The sequence below is a fragment of the Vulpes vulpes genome, chromosome X (assembly GCF_048418805.1).
Source record: "Vulpes vulpes isolate BD-2025 chromosome X, VulVul3, whole genome shotgun sequence".
Taxonomy (NCBI): domain Eukaryota; kingdom Metazoa; phylum Chordata; class Mammalia; order Carnivora; family Canidae; genus Vulpes; species Vulpes vulpes.
The window spans coordinates 95,039,068-95,059,279 of NC_132796.1; positions in this window are offsets into that span (position 1 = coordinate 95,039,068).

Sequence of the window (20,212 nt, forward strand, 5' to 3'; positions counted from 1 at the left end):
GAAAGCAATCCATAAAACTAAACAGTGACCTACAAAATGGAAGAGGATATTTCCAAATGACATATCTAATAAAAGCTTGGTATCCAAAATATATAAGGAATGTATAAAACTCAACACCCTAGAAATAATCTAGTTAAGAAATGGGCAAAGACATGAATAGACGTTTTCCCAATGACATCCAGATGTCCAACAGACACATGAAAAGACACTCAACATCACTCATCATCAGGGAAATACAAATCAAAACTACAATGAGCTATTACCTCACACTTGCCAGAATGGCTAAAATCAACAACACAAGAAACAACAGATATTGAAGAGGATGTGGGGAAAGGGGAATACCCTTGCATTGTTGGTGGGCATGTAAACTAGTGCAGCCACTGTAGAAAACAATATGTAGGTTTCTCAATAAGTTAAAAATAGAACTACTCCATGACTTAGCAATTGCATTACTAGGTATTTACACAAAGGATATAAAAATACTTATTCAAAGGAATACATGCACCCCTATGTTTATATCAGCATTATCTACAGTAGCCAAACTATGAAAACAGCCCAAGTATCTACCTACTGATGAATGGATAAAGAAGAAGTGATATATATACATACATACCCTGGAGTATTACAAAACCATCAAGAGGAATGAAATTTTGCCATTTGCAATGATGTGGATAGAGCTGGAGAGTATTATGCTAAGCAAAGTAAGTCACTCAGAGGAAAAAAAAACATATTATTTCATTCATATATGGAATTTAAGAAATAAAAAGGGAGTGAGAGAGGCATCCAAGAAACAGACTCTTCACTATAGAGAACAGCCTGGTTCTCTATAGTATGGTTACCACAGGGGTAAAAGTGGGGGGATGAGTGAAATAGGTGACAGGGATGAAGGAGTGCACTTGTAATGAGCACCAGATGTTGTATGAAAGTGCTGAATCAAAGAAAAAAAAAGTGTTGAATCACTATATTGTACACCTGAAAATAATACTACACTCTATATTAACTGGGGTTTAAATAAAAACTTTTAAAAAAACCACAAATATTTTTTGCCAGTATGTGGCTTGTCTTTCCATTTTCTTATATGCAACATAATATATTATGGAATTTCAAATTAAAATAACAAGAGGTATGCCTGGGTGGCTCAGCAGTTGAGCATCTGCCTTTGGCTCAGAGTGTGATCCTGGAGTTCTGGGATGGAGTCCCACATCAGGCTTCCGGTATGGAGCCTGCTGCTTCTCCCTCTGCCTGTGTCTCTGCCTCTCTCTCTCTCTGTGTCTCTCTGTCTGTCTTTCATGAATAAATAAATAAATAAATAAATAAATAAATAAATAAATAATCTTTTGGAAAAAATAACAAGATACCACCACACACTTATTAGAATAGTCAAAATCCAAAACACCGATAGCACCAAATGCTAGTGAGGATGTGGAGTAACAGCAACAGAAATACAAAGTGGGATATCTGCTTTTGGAAGACACTTTGGCATTTTCTTACAAAAATAAACATAACGTTACATATTATTCAGCAATTTTTCTTCCAGGTATTTCCCCAAATGAATTAAAAACATGTCTGCACAAAAACCCATACAGAAATGTTATAGTAGTATATTTATTTATAATTATGAAAAATTACGGGGATCCTTGAGTGGCTCAGCAGTTTTGCGCCTGCCATCAGCCCAGGGTGTGATACTGGAGATGCGGGATCGAGTCCCACGTCAGGCTCTCTCCATGGAGCCTGCTTCTCCCTCTGCTTGTGTCTCTGCCTCTCTCTCTCTCTCTCTCTCTCTCTGTCTCTCATGAATAAATAAATAAATTTTTTTTTTAATAATAAATAAAATTTTTTAAAAAATCAGAGCAATCAGGATATCCTTCAAACAGTGAATGAATAAAATGTGGTACTACCATACAGTGGGATGTTATTCAGTGACAAAAATAACTTAGCTGTCAAGCCTTGGAAGACATGGAGGAACCTTAAATGCATAAAGCTAAGTAAAAGCAGTGTGTATAAAAAATGTAAAAGCCATATGATTCCAACTAAATGAAATTCTTACAAATGCAAAACTACAGGAACAGTAAAAAAGAAAATCAGTGGTTGACAGAGTTGACAGACAGTGGTTGATGGAGGGAGGAAAGATGAATAGGTGAAACATAGGGATTTTTAGAGCAGTGAAACCATTCCTTATAATGTAAATGGCAGATGTATCATAGCATGCATTTGTCAAAACAGAAATGCACAACCAAGAGTAAACCCTAATGTAAACATTGGACTTGGTTAAACAAAAATGTATAAATATCGGTTTACCAATTAGATGTATCACAGTAATGCAAGATGTTAATAATATGGAAAATTGGCTATGGTGTTAGTAAGGAGATATATGGGTACTCCCTATTTTTTCTGTTCAATTTTTGTGTAAGCCTAAAACAGCTCTAAAAATGAAGTCTATTAATTTGCAAAAGCTCTTATTGATATATGACTAAAAAGAAATTCCTTTAATCTTATATAGAGTGTCAAAAAAATACAGCAAATACCATACTTAATAATGACATACTAAAAGCTTTCACCCTAATAACAAGAATGAGATAAGAATATGAACTATCACCATTTCTATTCAGCATTTTCCCAAAATTACTAGTCAGGGCAATATAGCAAGGGAAAAAAATTCAGATTATGAAGGAAAAAGTAAAAATGGCAGTTTTCACACAAAGTATGCTTGTATATGGTGAAGGTGATTTTTAAAACCAAGAATACTAAGTATTACGAGCCAAGATATGAAATACTCCATTTTATAGAGATAAAATACATTTTTAGAAAACTCTTTGGCATATATCTGCTAAAGCTTAATATACACATACCTTAGATAACCCAACATTCAACTCTTACATATATACATGAAAGAAATGCACATGAAAAAGCATTTACAAGAATGATCACAGAATCACTACTTGGAATAGGCAAAAAAAGGAAATAAATGTCCATCAACAGGAATAATAGACAACTTGGAGCATATCCATTGTAAATTCACAAAAGTAATTTTTATACATTAAGAATGAAGTAAACTCTTAACAGTGATTATTAAGAATATAAAATTAAATAAAAGAAGGCAGACAGTGGTATGCATGCCATATGATTCCATTCATATAATGTTCAAAGGAGACAAAATTAAGATGTAAGGAGTGTAATGGAAGTAGCGAGTAAAAGAGTAAATAAAAGGAATTTTCATTGAGTTCATGCTTATATATATAGGCTCACAGTGATAATGGTAATTTGTAGAACTGTATCCTCTTCTATCTTTTAAGTACAATATATAAATTTTGGGATCCCTGGGTGGCGCAGCGGTTTGGCGCCTGCCTTTGGCCCAGGGCGCGATCCTGGAGACCCGGGATCGAATCCCACGTCGGGCTCCCGGTGCATGGAGCCTGCTTCTCCCTCTGCCTGTCTCTGCCTCCCTCTCTCTCTCTCTCTGTGTGTGACTATCATGAATAAATAAATAAAATCTTTAAAAAATATAAATTTTATTGACCTATACTTCCATAAGTTTATATAACATATATAATGTATAAGTATTATATTAATATATGTATATATAATGCTATACTTTAAAAAATTGATTTAAAAACTCTTCATAATTTTCTTAATCAAAAACTCTTCATAATTATCTGAGTGTAAACTTACTCTATTATACATATGAAGTTGACCTTTGAACAACATGTAGGTTAGGGGTGCTGACCACTCATGCAGCCCAAAAATCCATGTATAATAATATTTGACTCCCCCAAACCTTGACTATTAATAGCTTGCCGTTGGCTAGAAACCTTACTGATAACATAAGCAGTCAATTAACTCATATTTTATGCTATCAGCATAATATACTGTATTCTTAAAATAAAGATAGAGAAAATAAAATAAAGAAAATCCCAAGGATTAGAAAATACATTTACAGTACTGTACACTAAAAAAAAAAATCCTCATATAAGTGAACCCATGTAGCTCAAAACTATTTTGTTCATGGGTCAACTGTATTTGAATAAAGACACAATATTTTATATAGGTTTAAGCTGGTACTATTTCTAGGCCTGGGACTACAGTGTAAATGAAAGGAAGTTTGTATACTATTCTGTTAAGCATTTTACCAAGAATTGCTCAACAGTCATGCCAAAACAGCTATGAAGTTTGTGGTATTTGATGTGGCAAAACAATGCATTTCTATCAATATGAATCTTTTAAATGTCACATATTGATATTAATATAGCTGCAAGCATCTGATTACTTCACTATATAATGTGCCAGAGTGATACTTAGTCATTTATACAATAAAATTGTTGTTTTATTATTATTTTTAAAAAATTTTACTTACTCATTCATGAGAGACATAAAGAGAGAGGCAGAGACATAGGCAAAGGGAGAAGCAGGCTCTATGCAGGGAACCAGACATGGGACTTGATCTTGGAACTCCAGGATCATGCCCTGAGCCAAAGGCAGACACTCAACTGCTGAGCCACCCAGGTGCCCCTGTTTTACTATTTTTTAAAAAGTTAAGTGAGCTTACTGAAGGCTAAAGTAAAAAAATCCCAAAAAACAAAAGCCAATTTGAATGCCTTTAATGTCTTTTTGTTGTCTGATTGCGTGGTTTATGTATACAATGGAATATTACTCAGCAATTAGAAACGACAAATACCCACCATTTGCTTCAACGTGGATGGAACTGGAGGGTATTATGCTGAGTGAAATAAGTCAATCGGAGAAGGACAAACAGTGTATGTTCTCATTCATTTGGGGAATATAAATAATAGCGAAAGGGAATATAAAGGAAGGGAAAAGAAATGTTGGGAAATATCAGGAAGGGAGACAGAACATAAAGACTCCTAACTCGGGGAAACGAACTAGGGGTGGTGGAAGGGGAGGAGGGCGGGTGTTGGAGGGGAATGGGTGACGGGCACTGAGGTGGACACTTGACGGGATGAGCACTGGGTGTTTTTCTGTATGTTGGTAAATTGAACACCAATAAAAATTAATTAAAAAAAAAACAAAAGCCAAAAAACCCCACTAAACACAACCCTTCTACTATATATAAAACAGAAATGTGGAAAATGTAAGGAAAAATATGAAACCTGGAGGACTGAAACATGGAGTCCGAAAAAGGAATGAAAGAGAGTAGAGGGGATGACATTTAAGAAGAAAGAATACGGAAAAAGTCACCAAATCCTTAAGGAAGACTTTAAGCTTTCCACTTGATAGGACCAATGAAGTGTTTAGCACCATAATTGTTTTTGTGTGTGTGTATAAGTCTTTACTTTTTCCTCCCTTGTTCTAAGTGATTATATATACAAATGTTCCCAATTTATGATGGTTCTTCTTAATTTTTCACCTTTATGGTGGTAAAATGAAAGCAATATTCATTCAATAGAGACTATATTTTGAATTTTTAAATCTGATCTTTACCTGGGCTAGTGATAGGTGGTAGGATACCCTCTTGTGATTCTGGGCAGTGGAAGCGAGCTGCAACTCCCAGTCAGCCATAAGATGATGAGGGTAAATAGCCCATATACTTACAACCATTATCTACCTGTACAACTATTCAATTTTTCACTTTCAGGACAGTATTCAATAAATTATATTAGATATTTAACACTTTATTATGAAGTAGACTTTGTGCTAAATGATTTTGTGCTACTGTAGGCTAATGTAAATGTTCTAACCATATTTAAGGCAGGCTAGGCTAACCTATGATGTTCGGTATGTTAGGTGTATTCAATGCCTTTTTGACTTAACAGTATTTTAAACTTATGATGGACTTATTGGAACATAGCTCCATCATAAATTGAATCGTAAGCTAAATATGTGTGTGTGTGTTGTATTGTATTGATATATTGTGTGTATGCATATTCTTTTCACTATTTTTTTTCTGGGCAAAAGAATAGATATATGGAACTTGAACACTTCCAGTTACCTCTCTTTATTCTTCTTATTTCTAAATTTAAAAGCCCAGAGTATAAGGTACAGTTTCTGTGATATAAGACATATTATTTTTGGAGTTGTGAATATGATTCATCTTTCTTTATTGAATTGTGATTGCATTACCAAACTCCATAATGCACGTAGGGAAGAGGAGATATAGAAAGAGCTACTGTTATTTTTCCTCTCCAGTGTAGTTTCATTGACTTTTTGGCATTGGAAGAAACAAGGAAGCAATTGAGGATTTTTGATGATAGAAGATTATTTAGACTTTGAGATGAAAAGAAAAGCATGGAAAGACACTGTGAGTGAATGAATATAAAGTGGTAACCACCGATAAGGAAATTGGATGGGAGAAGAACAATGCCTGGTCAGCACACACAGTGCTAGATCATCACTAGATCAATCAATCTACTGTCAGATAATAGAATGTGACAGACGGATGCAATAGACCCGTATGCTTGGTGAACATAAATGAAAGGCAGTTTATGCAATGCCAAGGTTATTAAGGTTATTACTGATTAAAAGGTACTGATGGGCTATTTCCTGGTGGAATGGATCAACTGAATAAAGAATCAGGATGTGCCTAATGATAATTGGGTAATATGTTTTAAAAATGTAATATGTGGTGCCTCTACTTTTCTGTTTTTCTATATTTGTGTCTCTTTGAAAAGTCACATTTATGGTGAAATTTCAACAGTGTCTCTAGATATCTATAGTCCAATGATAATATTTGATTTAACTTGTGCAGTTTAACAGTATACTTAGAGTAATGGATCATTTTGGTTTCTCCACCTATTACTTCACTATATATGCACAGTAGATATGCTCAAATTGAGTTAGGATTTTTATGGGGTCTACATTCCCATTCAGCATATAAGACAGCCTACACAACAAAATTACATGAAGTCATTTTTTTTAATTGTGAGAGTAATTTGGTAATTTTTGAAGTATTCAATCCCTTAGAAATAGCTATAGTGATGTTACCATTTAATTACCTAGCAACAAATTCTAAGATGAAGCTTTGGATTCAGAGAGTTTATTATAGTAAGATCTTTGGAACAACATGTATCAGAAAGTAAAGGAAGCAGGATTGGACAGGGAGAGAATACTGAAGTGGTTACAGCACAAAGTCCAGATGGTCCCATGGGAAACTGGAATTTGTATGGCCTTTCATAGTTATCCTAAACTGAAAGGTAGAAAATCAAGCATTTATTTCCTTTCATTATCCAGTCATTGAATGTAGGCTGCTCCTTGGAAAGGTGAGTGCCCATAGGCAAGAAGCTTTTTTCACCCTAAGGTAAGTTCTGGGAAGGAACACTATTAAGAGCTGTTCGACACCAATGTTCAGAACAGCTGATAAAGTGAATTTTTTAATTCTAGAAGAAGAGAGGAAATTATGGGCAGCAAACCCTAGTATCTAATACAAGATATGCACACAATTATATTTTGCATGTGTTTTGGATATCTTTTTAGGAGATAAATTTATTTCTTCAGAAAAATACTGGAATATTCTGCTTGATGTAGGAAATGTTTCTCATGTGGATGTAGGTACTATAGAAGATAGGCATATCTAGAAAGGCTGTAAATATGAGTAAAGGCATTACAAATTCTAGAAACAAAACCATGTTTGCAAATACAATGATTAAATACTTAAAAAAATAGGCCAGTTTTATTATAACACCTATGTTTGGCAATAAGGAAAAAATCCTAAATAGAGTTGACAAAAGTAGAGTTTTAATTAATTTTTAATTATTTTATTTTATTTATACATTCATGAAAGACAGAGAGAGAGAGAGACAGAGAGAGACAGAGACAGAGAGAGACATAGAGGCAGAGACACAGAGACACACAAGCAAAGGAAGAAGCAGGCTCCCCACAGGGAGCCCAATATGGGACACTATCTCAGGACCCCAGGATCATGCCCTGAGCCAAAGGCAGACGCTCAACCGCTGAGCCACCCAGGCATCCCCAAAAGTAGAGGTTTTAAAAGAATATTACTGCTGGGATCCCTGGGTGGCACAGCGGTTCGGCACCTGCCTTTGGCCCAGGGCGCGATCCTGGAGACCCGGGATCGAGTCCCACACCGGGCTCCCGGTGCATGGAGCCTGCTTCTCCCTCTGCCTGTGTCTCTGCCTCTCTCTCTCTCTCTCTGTGACTATCATAAATAAATAATAATAATAAAAAATTAAAAAAAAGAATATTACTGCTAACTGCTTCATATGATAATATACAACTTGGAAAATATTAAAGTTTGTAACATTGTCTTAATGAACAATGAATTTATTCTTGCATGAAAGTGTAGCTACCTAAGCTATGTGCTTGACTTATACATCTACTAGCACTTATTTTTATATTGTGTGAAATAAACACTCATTTTGTTGATTTCTAGCTATAGTGAAAACGTGAGTACATAACCATGATCTTTATTTATAGTTATTAATTAATTTAATTACTCCTTAATTTCACAGTTCTTGCTTTCTTTATTATCATGTCAAGGATTTAAATCATCCAACAAATGCTTAAGAAGACCCTACTCTGGGATTGGCATTATGTTAGCTATCGGAGTCAAAAATATAAACAAGACCCAGTCCCTACTTTTAAGGGCTTCAGTCTAGTACCTTATTTTTATGGTAATTACCTGTACATTACCTTCTGAATTGGATGGTGTGGTAGGAAGAATTCTAAAATTGGACTGCCAAGTCCAACGCCCCATTGATATCATGCCTTTTATATATATATATATATATATATATATATATATATATATATATATATTACAGTTAAGATAGGGAAATTATCAGGTTTGTGCCTAGTCTAATGACATAAATGCTTCTATTTCTTAAATATTTAAGTTTTTATTTAAATTCCAGTTAGTTAACATACAGTATAATACTAGTTTCAGGTATAGAATTCAGTGATTCAACACTTACATACAGCATCTGTTGTTCATCACAGCAAGCACACTCCTTAATTCCCATCGCCTATTTCCCCCATCTTCCCACCCACTTCCCCTCTAGTAACCATCAGGTTATTCTCTATAGTTAAGAGTCTGTTTCTTGATTTGCCTCTCTCACTCTTTTTCTCATTTTGCTCATTTGTTTTATTCCTTGAATTCCATATATGAGTGAACTTGTATGGTATTTGACTTTTACTGACTTATTTCACTTAGCATGATACTCTCTAGTTCCAACCATGTCATTGCAAATGGCAAAATTTCATTCTTTTAAAAGGCTGAATAATATGTCATTGTATGTATATATCACATCTTTATCCATTCATCCCTCAATGGACTGTTGGGCTGCGTCCATATGTTTTCTATTACAAATAATGCTCTTATAAACATGGGGGTGCCTGCATCCCTTTGAATTAGTGTTTTTGTATTCTTTGGGTAAATACCCAGGAGAATGGTTGCTGGATCATAGGGTATTTCTATTTTTAAATTTTTGAGGAAACTACATACTCTTTTCTATAGTGGCTATACCAGTTTGCAGTCCCACCAACAGTAGCTGAGTGTTCCTTTTTCTCCACATCCTGGCCAACACCTGCTGTTTTTGTGTTGTTGATTTTAGCCATTCTGACAGGTGTGAACTGATCTCACTGTGGTTTTGATTTGAATTTCCCTGATGTTGAATACCGTTTCATGTGTCTGTTAACAATCTGGATATCTTTTTTTTTGGAGAAACGTCTGTTTATTTCTTCTGCTCATGTTAAAATTGGATTATTTGTCTTTTGAGTATAGAGTTTTGTAAGTTCTTTATAGATTGTAGTTACTAACACTTTATCAGATATGTCATTTGCAAATATATTCTCCCATTCCATAGGTTTATTATTTCCTTCACTCTGCAGATGCTTTTTATTATAATGAAGTCCCAATAATTTTGTTTTTGTTTTTGGGTTGTTTTTTTTTTTTTGCTCAATTTCCCTTGCCTCAGGAGACAGATCTAGAAAAAAGTTGCAATGGCCAATGCCAAATAGGTTATTACCTGCACTCTCTTCTAGGACTTTTATGGTTTTTGGTCTCATATGTAGGCCTTTAATCTATATGGAATTTACTTTTTTATTATGTTTTAAAGATTTATTTTTTTTTTCGAGAGAGAGAGACACTAAAGGTGGGGGAGGGACAGATGGAGAGGGAGAGAATCCTTAAGCAGACTCTCCACTGAGCTGGAGCCCATGTGGGGCTTGATCCCAGTACTCTAAGATCATGACATGAGCTGAAATCAGGAGTCATATGCTCGACCAACTGAGCCATGCAAGTGTCTCATATTGAGTTTATTTTTGTGTATGGTGTAAGAAAGTGGCCCAGTTTCATTCTTTTGCATTTTGCTGTCCAGCTTTCCAACACTATTTGTTGAAGAGATTGTACTTTCCCCAGTGGGTATTCTTTCTTGCTTTGTTGAAAAAACTTTTTTAAAGATTTTTATTTATTTTCCCATGAGAGACACAGAGAAAGGCAGAGACATAGAGAGAGAAGCAGACTCCCCGTGGGGAGCCTGATGAAGGACTCAATTCTGGGACCCCAGGATTATGACCAAAGGCAGATGCTCAACCACTAAGCCACCAAAGTGCCGCTTTTGAAAATTAATTGATCACATAGTTGTGGGTTTATTTCTGAGTTTTCTATTCTATTAATCTATGTGTTTGCTTATATGCCAGTACCATACTGTCTTGATCACTATAGTGTTGTAATATATCTTGAAGATTGGAATTGTGATGCCTCAAGAATTGTTTTTCTTTTTCAAGATTGCTATTGCTATTTGGGATAGTTGTGTTTCCATATAAATTTTAGGATTGTTCTAGCTCTGTAAAATGCTGGCGGTATTTTGATAGGGATTGCATTAAATGTGTAGATTTCTTTGGGTAGTATAGATATTTTAACAATATTTGTTCTTCCATTCTATAAGCATGGAATGTCTTTCCATTTCTTTGTGTTTCCTTCAATTTCTTTCATAATTGTTCTATGGTTTTCAGAGTACAGAACTTTTACCTCTATGGTTAGATTTCTTCCTAGATATCTAATGGGTATAATTGTAAATAGGATCAGTTCCCTGAATTCATTTTCTGCTGCTGCCTTATTGGTGTATAGAAATGCCACAAATTTCTATACATTGATTTTGTATCCTGTAACTTTACTGACTTTATATATCTGTTCTAGCAATTTTTCGGGGGAATCCTTGGGGTTTTCTTCTTTTTAAAATATATTTTGTATTGGGGTTTGATTTGCCAAAATGTAGTTTAACAGCCAGTGTTCACCCCATCAAGTACCCCTCTCATTGCCCATCACACAGGTAGCCCATCCCACAGCCCACCTCCTCTTCCACTACCCCTTGTTCGTTTCCCAGTTAGGAGACTCTCATGTTCTGACACCCTCTCTGATATTTCCCACTTATTTTCCCTCCTTTAAACTTTAATCCTTTTCACTCTTTTTTATATTCCCTGAATGAATTAAACTATATAATATTTGTCCTTCTCCGATTGACCTACTTCACTCAGCATAATACCCCGCAGTTCCATCCAAGTTGAAGCAAATGGTGGGTATTCGTTGTTTCTAATTGCTGAGTGATATTCCATTGTATATAATGCCACATCTTCTTTATCCATTCATCTTTCGATAGACACCAAGGTTCCTTCCACAGTTTGGCTATTGTGGACATTGCTGCAAAAACATTCAGGTGCAGGTGTCTCGGTTTTTCACTGCATCTATATCTTTGGAGTAAATCCCCAACATTGCAAATGATGGGTCATAGGGCAGTTCTGTTTTTAACTCTTTGAGGAAACTCAACAGAGTTTTCCAGAGTGGCTGTAACAGTTCACATTCCCACCAACAATGCAAGAGGGTTCCCCTTTCTGTACATCCTCTTGAACATTTGTTGTTTCCTGTCTTGTTAATTTTCACCATTTTCACTGGGGTGAGGTGGTATCTCATTGTGCATTTGATTTGTATTTCCCTGATGACGAGTGATGTGGAGAATTTTCTCATGTGTTGTTAGCAATGTGTATGTCTTCCTCTGTGAAATTTCATGTTTTTTGCCCATTTCATAATTGGATTGTTTGTTTCTTTGCTGTTGAGTTTAAAAAGTACTTTATAGATCTTGGATACTAGCCCTTTATCTGATATGTCATTTGCAAATATATTTTCCCATTCTGTAGGTTGTCTTTGAGTTTGTTGACTGTTTCTTTTGCTGTGCAGAAACTTTTTATCTTGATGAAGTCCCAATAATTCATTTTTGCTTTTGTTTCCCTTACCTTCATATATGGATCTTGCAAGAAGTTGCTGTGGCCAAGTTCAAAAAGGGTGTTGCCTGTGTTCTCCTCTAGGATTTTGATGGATTCTTGTCTCACATTTAGATCTTTCATCCATTTTTAATAAAGATTTTATTTATTCATTAGAGGCAAAGAGAGGCAGAGACACAAGCAGAGAGAGAAGCAGGCTCCTAGCAGGGAGCCCGATGCAGGACTTGACCCGGAACCCCGGGATCTCACCCTCACCCTGAGCCAAAGGCAGACGCTCAACCTCCTGAGCCACCCAGGTGTCCCTCTTTCATCCATTTTGAGTTTATCTTTGTTTATGGTGTAAGAGAATGGGATAGTTTCATTCTTCTGCATGTGGCTGTCCAATTTTCCCACCACCATTTATTGAAGAGACAGTCCTTCCAGTGGATAGTCTTTCATGATTTGTCAAATATTGGTTGACCATAGAGTTGAGGGTCCATTTCTGGGTTCCTATTCTGTTCCATTGATTATTGTGTTTGTTTTTGTGCCAGTACCACACTGTCTTGAGGATGACAGCTTTGTAGTACAACCTGAAATCCAGCATTGTGATGCTCCTGGCTCTGGTTTTCTTTTTCAATATTGCCCTGGCTAATTCGGGGTCTACTCTGATTCCACACAAATCTCAAGACGATTAGTTCCAAGTCTCTGAAGAAAGCCCATGGTATTTTGATAGGGATTGTATTGAATGTGTAAATTGCCCTGGGTAGCATTGACATTTTCACAATGCTAATTCTTCCAATCCATGAGCATGGAATATTTTTCCACCTCTTTGTGTCTTCCTCAATTTTGTTCAGACGTGTTCTATAGTTGTTTTTTTTTTTTAATTAGTACTCATTAGAAACAGAGAGAGAGAGAGAGAGAGAGAGAGAGAGAGGCAAAGGCACAGGCAGAGGGAGAAGCAGGCTCCATAAAGGGAACTTGATGTGGGACTCGATCCCAGGTCTCCAGGATCAGGCCCTGGGCTAAAGAAGACGCTAAACTGCTGAGCCATCTGGGATCCTCTTGTAATGTAGTTTTTAGGGTATAGATCTTTACCTCTTTGATTGGGTTTATTCCTAGGTATCTTATGCTTTTGGATGCAATTGTAAAAGGGATTGACTCCTTAATTTCTCTTTCTTCAGTTTCATTGTTAATGAATAGAAATGCCACTGATTTCTGAGCACTGATTTTGTGTTCTGCAACTCTGCCGAATTTCTGTATGAGTTCTAGCAATTTCTATGTACAGTATCATGTCATTGGTGAAGAGGGAGAGTTTGACTTCTTTTTTGCCAATTTGAATGCTTTTTATTACTTTTTTGTCTCATTGCTGAGGCTAGGACTTCAAGTACTATGTTGAATAGCAGTGGTGAGAGTAGACATTCCTGTTGTGTTCCTGATCTTAGACGAAAGGCTTTCAGTGTTTCCCCATTGAGAATGCTATTTGTTGTGGGCTTTTCATAGATGGCTTTTAAGATGCTGAGGAATGTTCACTCTATCCCTACATCTAAAGAGTTTTGAAAAAAAAAGAAATTAAGAGTTTTGATCAGAAATGGATATTGTATTTTGTCAAATGCTTTCTCTGCATCTATTAAGAGGATGATATGGTTCTTCTTTTTTCTCCTGTTGATATGATCTATCACATTGATTGCTTTACGAGTGTTGAACCAACCTTGCAGCCTGGGGATAAATCCCAGTTGGTCATGGTGAATAATCTTCTTAATGTACTGTTAGATCCTAATGGCTACTATCTTGTTCAGAATTTCTGCACCTGTGTTTATCAGGGATATTGTTCTATATTTCTCCTTTTTGGTGGGGTCTTTGTCTGGCTTTGGAATTAAGGTGATGCTTGCCTCATAAAACAAGTTTGGAAGTATCCCATCCCTTTCTATTCTTTGGCATAGCTTTAATAGTGTAGGTATTGTTTCTTCTTTAAACGTTTGATAGACTTCCCCTGGGAAGCCATCTGGCCCTGGACTTTTGTGTCTGGAGGTTTTTGATAACTGCTTCAATTTCCTCAATTTTGGCCTGTTATTGGCCAAAATTGGTTATTGGCCTGTTTAGGTTTTCTATTTCATCCTGTTCCAGTATTGGTAATTTGTGGTGTTCCAGAAATGCATCCATTTTCTCTATATTGCCTAATTTATTGTAGTATAGCTGCTCATAATATGTTTTTAAAATCCTTTGTATTTCCTTGGTATTGGTGGTGCTCTCTCCTTTTTGATTCATGATTTTATTAATTTGGGTCTTTTCTCTTTTGTTTTTAATAGGGCTGGCTAATGGTTTATCTATCTTATTAATTCTTTCAAAGAACCAATTCCTGGTTTTGTTGATCTGTTCTACAGCTCTGGTCTCTATTTCACTGAGTTCTGCTCCAATGTTTATTAACTCTCTTCTTCTCCTTGGTGTAGTTTTTATTTGCTGTTTTTCTCCAGTTCCTTTAGGTGCGAGGTTAGCTTGTGTATTTGAGTTTTTTTCCAATTTTTTGAGGGATGTTTGTATTGTGATGTATTTCCTTCTTAGGACTGCTTTTGTTGTATCCCAAAGAATCTGAACATTTGTATCTTCATTTTCATTAGTTTCTACAAATCTTTATAATTCTTCTCAAATTTACTGGTCGACCCATTTACTTTTTAAGAGGATGTTCTTTAACCTCCACGTGTTTGAGTATCTTCCCAATTTTTTCTTGTGATTGAGTTCTAGTTGCAAAGCATTGTGGTCTGAAAATATGCAGGGGGCAATCCCAATCTTTTGGTTCCAGTTAAGACCTGATTTGTGACCCAGTATGTGGTCTATTCTGGAGAAAGTTCCATGTGCACTTAAGAAGAATATGTATTAATTTGCATTAGGATGCAATGTTCTATGTATATCTGTGAAATCCATCTGGTTTAGTGTATCATTTAAACCACTTGTTTCTCTGGAGATGTTGTGCTCAGAATATCTGTCATTTGCAGAAAATGCCGTGTTGAAGTCTCCTACTATTAGTGTATTATTATCAAAGTATGTCTTTACTTTGGTTATTAGTTGATTGATATAATTGGCAGCTCCCACATTAGAGGCATAAATATTCCTGCTTATTAGATCTTCTTTTTGGATAGACTCTTTAAGTATGATATAGTGTCCCTCTTCATCCCTGCTTCTGTCTCTCCCAGGGGGAATGCAGGAATGCCAGTTTTGTCAGCTTGGGCGCCCTGGGATCCAGGGCCTTCTGCTGCTGGAACCTCACTCCCAGGGGCCATGGCTCCTGAAGGCAACAGAGCACAGCCACCTCCATCCAGAGCACTTCTGGCTAACCCCCTGGCTTCTCCCAAATGCCCCGAGGGCTGCGGCGCTCCAGCCCTTTACTGAGATTGGTCTACAATTTTGGTGAGCTTTCCCCTGGACACACTTCATCTATTAGTGACTCCGGCAATCTGGAGACTTCACAGCCCCTTCTGTGATTCTGCCTTATTTTCCTGCTAAGAACTTTTTCCATCTTAGAAAAATCCAGTTGGGATTTTTTTTTTAATGATAGTCACAGAGAGAGAGAGAGAGACAGAGACACAGGCAGAGGGAGAAGCAGGCTCCATGCACCGGGAGCCCGACGTGGGATTCGATCCCGGGTCTCCAGGATTGCGCCCTGGACCAAAGGCAGGCGCTAAACCACTGCACCACCCAGGGATCCCCCAGTTGGGATTTTTAAAGTTCCCCCTTCTCCAGGGCTGGGCTTTCTTGTCCCAGAGTTTTTCACCTCTCTGCTTTAGCCTGGCTCATCATGGGGCCCCTCCTCTTCTTTATTCTTTTTATTTATTTATTTATTTCCCCCATCCTACCTTTCTAGAAGCAAACTTTTCTCTTTGTAGCATTTCAGCTGTTCTATCTTTAAATCTCAGGTCATACTCATACGCGTTCAAGGGTGTTTCAAAAGTTATCTAGATAAGTTGCTGGGACCAGGTAGGTTGAGGACTCCTATTATTCTGCCATCTTGCCCTGACTCTGAAAGTCCAAAAGTGATAAATATTAGAAAGGAACAGAAAAAAAAAATCTCCAGAAGCAATGACTTTATAGGTAATACAATGGCACTAAATTCATATCTATCACAATTCACTCTGTATGTAAATGGACTAAATATTCAAATAAGAAGAAAAAGTTTATCAGAATGAATAAAAATAACTAAAGAAATAACAAAATGCTGCCTACTAGATACTCATTGTTGAACTAAAGACACCTCCAGATTGAAGTTAAGATGGTTAGAAAAATATTTATCAGAGGCAGGGCAAGATGGTGGAGGGGTTCTCAATTCACCTGGCCCCACCAAGTTACCTAGATTACTTTCAAAGCATCCTGAAAACCTATGAATTTGGCCTGAGATTTAAAGAAAGAACAGCCAGAACACTACAGAGAAAGGTTTCTTCTAACAAGCAGAAAGCATCTAATGAGATAGGAAAGTAGAAAAAAATAAAAAAGAATCAAGTGGGGGAGGGACCTTGAGAGGAGCCAGGCTAAGGCCTGCTGTGAAATCCTCTGGGACAGGAAAGCCCAGCCCCAGAGAAGCAGGAACTTTTAAAATCTGCACCAGGTTCTGCCCGGACTGAAAGGTGCTTAGCAGGGAAATTGCACAGAATCGCAGGAGGGGCAGTGAAGCCTCCAGTTTCCTGGAGTCCCTAATAGAGGAAGTGGGCCCCAAGGGAAAGCGTGCCAGACTGTAGGCTGATCTCAGTAAAGGGGTGGAGCACGCACTTGGTGGGGCCTCAGGGAAAAGCTGGTAGGTCAAGTGGTCTGCTCCAGATGGAGGGGTCTGTGCCCTGCTGCCTTTGGGAGCCAGGCACCCTGGGAGTGTGATTCCAGCAGCACAGGGCTCCAGATCCCATGGCACAAGCAGACACAGCCCACCAACCTGCACTCCCCCCGGGATATGTGGAAGCGGGGAGGACACAGGACAGCAAGGATGCTCCTAGCATTGGGAGCCCCCAATCTGTGCAGATCAGCACACCCACGCCACCCCAGGAGCACCTAGGCCAGTGTGGACTGGGAAACTGAGGTAGTTGATAGCAGGGAGCTGACTCCAGGGCTGGAAATCTGGCCGCCAACATTATTGTTCTTCTTCCTTGTTTCACCTCCTGCTTGGGAGAGGCGGGGCTGCCAGGGGACAGAGGCCTCATGGGGTAAACGGCTCCCTCAGTGGGGAGCAAGGTATCTTCCCCAGATACACACACCTGAGAATCAGCACAGCAGGCTCCTCCCCCAGAAGACCAGCTGGAAGGACAGGGGAAGAGCAAGTTCTTGACCGAACAGTGCTGGAAAGACCATAACGAAAGGTTAAGGGAAATAAATGATAGCCTCAGAAGGAAAAAATCTACATCAAATCTACATAATTGGGGTTCCAGAGAGCGCCAAGAGGGCCAGAGGGCCAGAAAGCATATTTGAACAAATCATAGCTGAGAACTTCCCTAATTTGGGGAAGGAAACAGGCATTCAGAACCAAGAGATAGAGAGGTCCCCTCCGAAAATCAGTAAAAACTGTTCCACACCTCGACATTTAATAGTGAAACTTGCAAATTCCAAAAATAAAGAGAAAATCCTTAAAGAGGTGAGAGACAAGAGATCCCTAACTTATATGGGGAGAAATATCAGATTAACAGCAGACCTCTTCACAGAGACCTGCCAGGCCAGAAAGGGCTGGCATGATATATTCAGGGTATTATATGAGAAGAACATGCAGCCAAGAATACTATATCCAGCAAGGCTGTCATTCAGAATAGAAGGAGAGATAAAGAGCTTCCAAGATAGGCAGAAACTGAAAGAATATGTGACCACCAAACCAGCTCTGCAAGAAATATTAAGGGGGACCCTGTAAAAGAAAGAGGAAGCCAAAAGAAATAATCCAAATAATAATACTGAATAGGTATTAAGCTGACACTAAATTTATGTCTTTCAATTTTTACTCTGAATGAGAATGGGCTAAATGATCCCATCAAAAGACACAGGGTTTTGCACTGGTTAAAAAACCAAGACCCATCTATTTGCTGTCTACAAGAGACTAATTTTAGACCTAAGGACACCTACAGCCTGAAAAGGAAAGGTTGGAGAACCATTTACCATTCAAGTGGTCCTGAAAACGAAGTTGGGGTAGCAATCTTCATCTCAGATAAATTACATTTTATTCCAAAGACTGTAGTAACAGATTAAATGTGGGACACTATTCCATACTTAAAGTGTTTATCCAACAAGAAGACTTAACAATCATGAATATTTATGCCCCTAATGTGGGAGTTGCCAAGTATATCAATCCACTATTAACCAAAGAAAAGAGATACTTAGATAGTAATGCAATAATAGTAGGAGACTTCAACATGGCATTTTCTGCAAACTACAGATCTTCTAAGCACAACATCACTAAAAAAAAAAAAAAAAAAAAAAAGCCTTAAATATAATGGCACCTGATGTATTTCACAATTATATCCATCCAAACACAACTAAATACACATTCTTCTCAAGGGCATATGAAACTTTCTCCAGAATATACCACAAATCAGGTCTCAACCAATACCAAAAGATTGGGATTATCCCTTACATATTTTAAGACCACAATGCTTTGAAACTAGAACTCAATCAAAAGATGAAATTTGGAAGAAACTCAATCACATGGACGTTAAAGAACATCCGACTATGAGATGAATGGGTCAATCAGGAAATTAGAGAAGAATTATAAAGATTCATGGAAATTTATGAAAATGAAGACACAAATATTTGGGATACAGCAGAAGTGGGCATAAGAGACGATACATCAAAATACAAGCCTCCCTCAAATAATTGGGAAAAAAAACAACAAATACACAAGCTAACCTCGTACCTAAAGGAACTGGAGAAAGAACAGCAAGTAAAACCTACACCAAGAAGAAGAGAGATAATTAAGATTCAAGCAGAACTCAATGAAATAGAAAGCAGAATAACTATAGAACAGATCATCAAAATCAGGAGTTGGCTTTCTGAAAGAATTAATACGTTAGATATACCATTAGCTAGTCTTATTAAAAAGAAAAAAAGACTCAAATTAATAAAATCATAAAAGATAGAGGAGAGGTCACAACCAATACCAAAGCAATACAAACGATTTTAAAACATATTATGTGCAGCTCTATATGCCAACAAATAAGGCAATCTAGAAGAAATGAATGCATTTCTGGAAAACCACAAATTAATAATATTGGAACAGGAAATTAGAAAACATAAACAGGCCAATAACTAGAGAGGAATTTGTAGCAGTCATCCAAAACTTTCCAAGACAAAAAAGTCCAGGGCCAGATGGCTTCCCAGAGGAATTCTATCAAACGTTTAAAGAAATAACTCCTATTCTACTACAGCTCTTCTGAAGGATAGAGAGGGATGACATACTGCCAAACTCGTTTTATGAGGCCAGCATCACCTTGATTCAAAAAACCATACAAAGACCCCACCAAAAAGGAGTATTATAGACAAATATCCCTGATGAACAGAGGCAAAAATTCTCAACAAGATACTAGGTAATAGGATCGAACATTACGTTTTGAAGATTATTCACCATGACTAAGTGGAATTTATCCCTGAGATGCAAGGTTGGTTCAACACTCGTAAAACAGTCAACATCATAGATCACATCAACAAAAGAAAATACAAGAACCATATGATCCTCTCAATAGATGCAGAGTAAGCATTTGGCAAAACACAGCATCCATTCCTGATCAAAACTCTTTAGAGTGTAGGGATAGAGGGAACCTTCCTCAACATCTTAAAAGCTATGTACGAAAAGCCCACAGCAAATATCATTTACAATGGGGAAACATTGAGAGCCTTTCCCCTAAGATTAGGAATGTGACAGGGATGTCCACTCTCACCACTGCTATTCTACTTAGTACTAGAAGTCCTGGACTCAACCATGAGACAACAAAAAGAAATACAAGGCATTCAAATTGGAAAAGAAGAAGTCAAACTCTCCCTCTTCGCAGATGCCATGATACTGTACATAGAAAACCCAAAAGACTCCACCCCAAGA